The sequence below is a fragment of the Triticum urartu genome, chromosome 1A, assembly GCF_056163025.1.
Source record: "Triticum urartu cultivar PI428250 chromosome 1A, HENAU_Tu73, whole genome shotgun sequence".
NCBI lineage: Eukaryota > Viridiplantae > Streptophyta > Magnoliopsida > Poales > Poaceae > Triticum > Triticum urartu.
In genome coordinates, this window is record NC_141873.1 from 54,987,046 (window position 1) to 54,995,582 (window position 8,537).

The 8,537-nt window shown below is 40.5% G+C and overlaps 1 long non-coding RNA gene across 7 annotated transcripts; it reads left to right on the forward strand.

Moving 5' to 3' along the window:
* The first annotated feature begins 954 nt into the window (after positions 1-954).
* On the forward strand, positions 955-7,662 carry LOC125532034 (uncharacterized). 7 transcript variants are annotated; one of them, XR_015618381.1, is made up of 7 exons: positions 955-1,167; positions 1,257-1,868; positions 1,952-2,027; positions 2,659-2,717; positions 4,575-4,637; positions 5,336-6,785; positions 6,878-7,659. It is a non-coding gene; the product is annotated as an uncharacterized LOC125532034 (long non-coding RNA). The 7 variants fall into 7 exon arrangements; XR_015618379.1 differs by having other exon boundaries at positions 1,952-2,717; positions 6,878-7,662; XR_007293688.2 differs by having other exon boundaries at positions 1,257-2,027; positions 6,878-7,658.
* Positions 7,663-8,537: the final 875 nt, after the last annotated feature.

Below are 8,537 nucleotides of genomic sequence, written 5' to 3' on the forward strand. Positions count from 1 at the left end.
ACCAGGTCATATATCCCAAAGGAGAATACTATTACCCGCTACCGCCCCCATGAACCACTTCCAATTGTCATCGTGCTCCAAAGACACCAATTAGGCTAATGCCATTGGCTCCGAAGACACAAATTAGGAGAAATTGTATATAGCTAGCTAATTGTGTGTGTGTATATATATATATAGTGTTACTATTCATCACGCAGGGTGCAGAATAAGTTATTCTTCACCTGAGGTAATTTTACGATCATTTCATAATTAAATTACGTTTCGAATTCAAATAGTTACATTCCTATTGATTCACTACGTGAAATTTGACATAAGAAATTAAAATATAGGTCATAAGATAAGAAAATTAGCAGTTTATGTGTATTGTAGACTATGTTTTTACGTTTGTAATTTTACATAACATAAAATATTTTTTATGGCGATTATATATTTTCTTACAGTCCTTTTCTGCGTCGGAAATAAGACAAAACTTACGAAACGTAAAATTACGATGCATTGATGATAAAATAGAGGGGGGTGAAAAATAACTATTCCTCACCTAGGGTGACGATATATATATCTCAGGGTGAAGAATTACTTATTCTTCACCCGGGTCGATCGACCGAGCGGTAGTCTGGTCTAAACATCGATCGATATAAAATTACGGTCCACCGATGTAATTTTACATCGATGGAAAAAGATAGCCGGGAGCTAGCCCACCTCCCCCCGATGTGAAAAAACAATCTAGCCCATTCCCCAGTCGCTATGAGCAGTTTTCACATGATGACGTTCCCCTTCCCCCGTCCCTTCTACTCCCTCCGTTCCTAAATACTTGTTTTTCTAGGCATTTCAACAACAAGTGACTACATATGGAGCAAAATGAGTGAATCTACACTCTAAAATATGTCTACATACATCCGTATGTAGTAGTCATTTGAAATGTCTAGAAAGACAAATATTTAGGAACGGAGGGAGTATTTCGCAATTGCGGCGGCGGCGGCAGGGATGGCACCGGAGGAATGACCTGACTGCTATGGCTACTTCTCTCGAGCGTGGTGTACTTCCCTTTCCCTCTCCCACGCGGTGGCGAACCGGAGGCGACGTGGGCGGTGCAACGATCGGGGCGAGCTCGGCGGCGCCAGCGGCCTTCTACTGCATCCGTCTCCACCCTCGGCGGTCTTATCGCTTGTAAGACCCCCTCCTCTTCTTAACCTCTCATCCTCCATTAATTTCTGAATTTCTAGGGTTAGGGTTATTGATTTTTGGGAGCGGTGCAGGGGAAGGGGAAGAAACTAGGGAAGGAAAGGAAAAAAGAGAGGAGTTTAGGGAGTGATGGAAGTGATGCTGGAGACAGGCACCTGACAGTGAGATGATGGAGGTGGAGAAGAAGGCCCAGCCGATGACATAGAAGAAGAGGAGAGCTCAATGCTGCGGAGCAAAAGGAACAACAGTAGAGTATCAGACTTTGATTCAGCTGAGACATTTTAGTTTTTTCGCAAGACATGTGAATCCTCTCTGCGTTTTTGCTTTTGTTTAGAATTCAAGAATTTTCTTCCTTGTAGCTATAAATGATGGTTCCGACTTAATTGGATGTTAGTAATGACGTACATAAACAATCAATCTATACAGATGTACCTAGCTGACAATGCTATGTCTCTGTTTGGACCTGGCTGACAATGCTAACTCTCTGTATATTTGTATTATCGAAATTTGCACAAACCTACAAGAAAAATTTCTTCAATTAAAGATGATTCATTTTACGAGGAATTTGTTTTATATTTAGTGAATTTATTAGGCAAACAAGGAATTGGAATTCTGCCAAGAAATCTAGGAGCAGAAGAAGATGCAAGACTTGCGGACTAGGCAAATGCTGTGCAGGCGAGAAAATGGTAAGTATGGTGTACTCACGGCAAGACACGAAAGCATACACACTCACCATAAGCTGAATGAACGAATGCATCTTGTTAATTAGTTTTGACCGCTCAAACATGCCCGATGTCCTCACCAGCTCAAGTTCCATGACTTCAAGTTCACCTTGATGTATTCAGGTATCGCACAGCCCATAAAGAACCGCTGGTAATATGATTAAGGCATGTGAATAATCTGTTTTTCTGAATTTGTTCATAAGGCAAATCCTCGAGGTTGGCAGCACATGTCCAATTCGATCTGTTTCCATTGCACACACATGTTGTTTTTCAATTAGCAACGCAAATTAGCGACCGTGTCAATGTTATGTCTCTGTTTTCTTTTGCAATCTGCAAGGAACTCAAAGATAGTTCTATGTTTGCTCACGTGCATTCTAGTCCATAAATTGTTTGGGCAATACAGGATAGAAGAATATGTACATGTTTGGTTACAAACTAAAGTTTATTTTGATGCTTATGAATTAGTTGAATCCTGAATTTTGTTGTTAAGAGAATAGATAGCTCTCTTCCCGCAAAAGAAAAGGAAGTAGCTAGAGCTCTCCTATGAATGTGTATTGAGATCTTCTGGCAATGCTAGGATTTTGAGGGTTTTTGTTTAAATTAAGTGTGGACTTCTTGCTTCTGATCATTACAATTACTTAAGTGTTAATTTTGTTATCTTGTGTGTACAATATGCTATTCTCTATTCAGCTGACTGCATGACCAATATTACTTATTCAGTATATGAGTAACTTAATTTTCTTGTTTCATGCAGTTTGGAGCAATTCGTGATTAGTACCAGTTTCAAATTAGATTTATTTCAATTGCAATGAGGTACAAGACTGGCCCTCTTCCTTGCTGTCTTATCTTTATTGTTTATTTGGTTGAACTAGCATAAACCTAACTTTTAATATTGATGTGTTTCCGCCCAATTTGTGTAGTAAGCCATGCTAGTCATCAATTAATCAATCTCAATGTTCCCTTAATAGATGATTGCTATTGATTTGCTGTGGCTTAGCTATCGAGGACAAAACATTTCCCTTTCCCCCCTAATAGTTGTTTATTTGCTCCTTCTAGGAGGCCTGCATTTTGCTAATTGTCTATTTGCTAGAGAAGTAGTGGCAATGAACATTTTTATTCTGACGCATTATCTGAATAGCTTCAGAAATTCTTAACATGAAAATACATAATATACTTATCTGTGTGTGGTTAATGCTTCGTTGTTTAAATTTTCTCTTTGTTAAATGTTGGTGAGCAGAGTATATATTCTTGATTGATTATCCTGAATCTGAATTTGGGGAACATGATCTAACTACCTTCTAAATCAGCTGAGTTGTACTGAATGATGGTGTGTTTGCTGCTCACACATTTTATTCCAAGGGCCATTATGACAAATAATGGCCACTTATAGGTTGCTGGTAATGCATTTTCACACCATACATATGCTTGTGCTTACCCCCGTTGGGTAGTCAATATGATACTGGTGCACCAATCAGTGGATTTTGGTTTGTTTTATACATGAAAATAAGGTAAGAGTGTTATGTCAGCTTCAAGTCCCTCGAAACCACATACTTTTGTTCGTGTTGTTCTAGGTTACCTTCTTTCATGGTGGCATAAATCCGTCTTATAAAAAATAGACGTGGATGCTTTCCTCGCCAGTTCCATGTAATTTTTGTCTGGTTCTGCTGTAATTTCAGATGTATGTGAGTTTTTGAGGTGCACAGTTCACTAGCATTACATAGGTTAGCGTACCTTTGCTCCCACATTTGCATGACACATGATTTATACTTGGATTGTATATGAATTACTGTTTGTGTATGCATATGCTACTGTTTTCGCCTCTAATATTTTAACTTCCTACTTCGGTGGATGTGGTAAAGTGCAACAATACTCAATTAGGCCGTACTGATTTTTATGGTCGTCTTTTTAGCTCTTTTTAGCATCTGGCTAAGATTAAAGATGTAATGGCCGTAACTATACTTCTCGTCGAAAAGCGATCTATGGGAAAAAAAATACTTGTCCTCAACTCCTCAAGAATCTGGAGGATGTTGTGAGAGATCTGACCTGGGATTGTTACTCTCATACAACCCTATTCACATCCATGTTGTACTTACACTTGCGAGCTACTCACTGGCTCTGCAATTTGAATGAAACAGTTCTCATTTTCAGTCATTTTTTCTGGGTATTCCACACGGGAAGAAAAGCACATTAGGCATGCATACAATTGTCAATTTTTACAGGATGAAATTTTTGAATAATTGTCAATTAGTTTTCAGCCGATTGCTTGTCAATCTTCGCAGATTTCCAGTTTAACCCGCCCTCAATCCAGGAGTAATCTTGTATACCATTCAGTTACAAGACACAAACTAGTTAAATATGATGACCCCCACCATTGTATCTGGCACACTGATAAAATACATGGTTTAGTGTGCATTGAAACAATAGTTATGGAGTTTGCCTATTTATCTTGTTTCTCACTATACTTTTGATTCATAGCGTGTTATGGGTTCATGTCATTCCGAACAGTTTGGTACACCTAATATCCCTCTGAGATATCTACGCTTTCAACATTGTGTCCAGTTTAGGGTAGTGAAGCATATTAATCCTAAAGTGTTATATGCGCTTGTGTGTTGGGGGCCTCTATCTGTTTGTTAGTATACTTCGGAGAACTGATAATATTCTGCTTTTCAGGTATCTATTCAAGTGGATGACAGTAAATGTATGAGGGTAGAGAGTAATGTCTTCTTATTTATGGTGGGTATGAGTAACATTAAATTGAAATTCCAGACCTTTTACTAATCCCTCCATCCCATAGTATAAGACGTTTTTGCAAACTAAACATAGCTTGCAAAAACGTCTTATATTGTGGGACGGAGGGAGTAGTAACCAGTAGCAAAATTCAGGTTTTGGGGAGAAGAAAAGTGAACCTAAGGGCTCCAATACTATTAATAGCACAATACCATGTTGCATTCAGTGTTTCAGTCCTGGAGACATTGCTGAACAGATGAAGTTGGTGGAAAATCTATGGTCACCTAAAAATTAAGCTGCTTGAAGATCAAGTTCAGAAGTACTGTAGTCAGTTTTCAAGTTCGGTAGTATTCAGTTTTGTAATAGTGATTTCTGAATATTTCATGCTACTAGTTACTTAGTGCTAAGTGGCATTCAGTTGTTTTCAAACAAATTTTATTTCTACTTGTAATGATGGTTTTTGTTACGTGGGGTATTTCCCCGAACCACTACATGGAATCAATTTATTAGACCGATTTGTTCTATGGTTACCGAAAATTCCTCGTGCAAGAGTTAATTAATGGCCTATGTTTCTTACTATCACCAAAAATGCCTCCTACAGAATTGTTAGTGGCCTACGTTTCTTGTGATCACAAAAAATGCCTCCTACAGAATTGTCATAGTGGCCTATGTTACTTAAATTTCATATTTCATTTTTGCTACAGATCGATGTAAGATTATCTGAGTAGCCGTAAGATTACAGGAGGATGCGCCATATTGGTTTCGAGGCTACAGGAGGTAATTGACTGCCATGCAAATAGTAAGATTACCTTGCACTGTTTTCTTTACGGTGGTTTGGGTGCGAGGACAGGTTCTTCCTTCCATGCTATAATATTACCTCACAAACCTTTTGTTTCTTACGGTTTGTGGTTTGAGGCGTGGACGCACAAGCTGGCTGGGGTGAAGAATATATATGTGATGTGTCTGAACTCTGGACTGAAGCAGCCTATGTTGATGAATAATTGGCACAGCAATAGATGGACCCGTGTCCACATCCCCATGGACGATATTGCTCTCTCCAACGAAAACCGGCAAAGGTGCGTTTTAACATCGAGTACCTTAATTTAAGTCATGATCTGAGAGTACACTGGCTGATGCACCCTTACAAAAATCTGGATGCTCTTTCACTTTCGGTTTTATTAGCAAATTGTTCATGAAAATATGTATGTTGTATATGTAAAGATACAATTTTTACTTGACAAGCGAAACAAAATATGAGGTTCGGACTAAATTTCTGATGCCATTTTCCCATGATGCCCTGCATTTTAATGATGAGAATGTCAGTCGTACTAATACGTGGAGCAAGAAAAGTTACCTTTTAGTGTTTTAGTGTATTTCCCCATGATTAGAACATGCTCGTTCATGACTTTAGTTCTTGGTTCAGTGTTTCAAAAGCTAACCTCATTGAGTATTCAGAAGCGGAAAGGTGGGACAGCTCCCGGGAGTCCCGACTCCCGCTTATCTTGTCCGTTCAGTATTGTAAAGATTCGTGCTGTGGTCTATCCAGCAGCAGAGCGTTTGCAGGATCAGGATAATTAAGTAGGCCACTTATAACCAGACAAAGAGCAGCGAACATAGGCTGTAGCACGCAGCGTAGGTTACGTGTGTAGGTCTCTGAGAAGGTCATGCGGGTCCAGGTTGAAGCGACAACACATTGGCTGTGCATGCACTGTGAATTGATTAATTTTGCATGCGATTGGAAACTTTTGCATGCTACATGCCCTCTCTCCTCCTGTCGACGTTTCATCTCTGTACCTGGCACAACTGTTCCTAGTCTGGACTGATCGAGGTAGCTGGAACTCCATGAATCAATGGTTATATTGTTGTGCGTAATAGTGGTCTGCTGTACTACAAGGTTATGACTTCTACTTGAACGCGTTTTTCAATGTTCAACTTTAGAGTTTGATGCCTCTACAAGCTGAACATATATAACAGCGAAACTCGTTTATTTTTGAAATGCAAGGCCGGTGAAAAGTTAAATAGGCCCACTCGACCCATGCATGGACCGTCCTGCTTTTAGAATTTTCAGGTCTTCACATGATAAACTGGCAACCCTCTAGTGCAGCACCTTGCGTCTGACAGATAAGGAGTAACAGTGCCCAAGAGGTGTGACAGGTGAGGCAGAATTTGTATAGGATGAGCAGTGACCTATGCGTCCCACTTCGATTTTCAAATATTTTACTACTGCCGGTTTACTGTTCACATAGGCCTGCAAATCCATGAACGCTGCTATACACACGACAAGGATGGACGATTTACACACGATGCTACCCATCAAGACGTCCATTTACACACGATGTACTGTATCAAGCCGTTCAATCAGCCATCGTGCATGGTTCGCCCGGGCAGTGTCGTTCGCCCAGTAGTTTCGCAAATCCATTTGCCGGTGCAGGGCTGGCACAGATCGCCAAGTCGGCCAGTGTGGATGGAGGGCGAGGATAAACGGGAGTCCCGACCCCCGGGACCTAAAAGTCCTCTCTCATTCAGAAAAGATTAAAGCACTAGTACTCTCTACTCCAGTGGTTATGTTGTCGATTCATATTTGTATTGATATGCTGAATTCGTCCACCAGAACCTAAATATGACTATGACATATTTATCCCCAGACTCATTATTTGAACTGGTCTCTCATACTAGTACATGTCACCATTACTTAGTTGTCCAACTTCTAGATACACTTCCATTACTATGTTTTGTAGGCAGCCAGAAAATGAACATCCGCGTTGATGTGATCATTGAAGAAAGCAAACTGCTCATCTTGACAAGTAATCGGCACGACAATAGCTATAACCGTGACAGTGCCCCTAGGTAGAATATCGCTCTCTCCAATGCCCATAATGGCGAAGGTGCATTGTAACACCGAGTAGCTTTATTCAGATCATGGTTAATCTATACAGTAACATTCAATCATGTAAAGTTCTGGGAAATTGGGTTAACAACATTGTTTAACACTTCAATTGTTCAGTCTGATATAATCACGCCTTACGCACACAAGTTAAGTCTTTTGCCTCTTGATATCTATAATCCTGTGAATTTGTAAGGTCATTGCAAAGCCGTGTGTATGCTTCCAAATGTTGATATAAGGAAGATGTTTCCCTGATATTAGAAACTCTTTCAGTCTTGTGCAAGATTTCAACTAAGGACATTGTGGAATTCAAACTGCATGTATCTTTAGGATAATTGAATTACTTACATACTACTAGCTTTTTATTCCATTGCATTCTGTTTTCTTTTTTTTTCCTCCCGTTGCAACGCATGAGCATGTTTACTGCTAATATTAAAGGAAAGAGGCTTTCATAGTTCTCCATAGGTCATACCTTTATATCCGCTGATTTTATGTTAACTACAGAGATTGATGGTTGAGATTCAATGGGACAAACGCTATCATCAAAGAGGGCGTCTCCATGCGCTGTGCTCGTGGTAGAGCGGGAAGAGGATGGCTGAACTCGAGGCAGTGGCGTAGCTAGGGGGTGGCCAGGGTGGTCCATGGACCACCCTGGAATTTCCCCATAGCTTATGTATAGTGTAGTAAAAAACATTTCGTTTAAAATAAAACAAAACTTGTGTAAATATTTCTATTACCGGACCACCCTGACAAATCGGGCTGGCTACGCCACTGACTCGAGGCAGCTCATCTTGGCGAGCTTCTTGCCGATCGGATCGTCGGGCTCCCTGCACCGTTGACCACTGGCATGTGGCGGATTTGTTCCAGGCGAAGAGCGTGGCAGACACGTCCTCTCAGGCGGCTCCGTGCACGGAGATGCCGATGGAAACACCGTGGATGGGGGAACACGAGTCCTACACTGCAGCGAGCACGAAATCCCAATCCTTTATAAGCCAGACAACCCCTGCATGATCGGGCATACC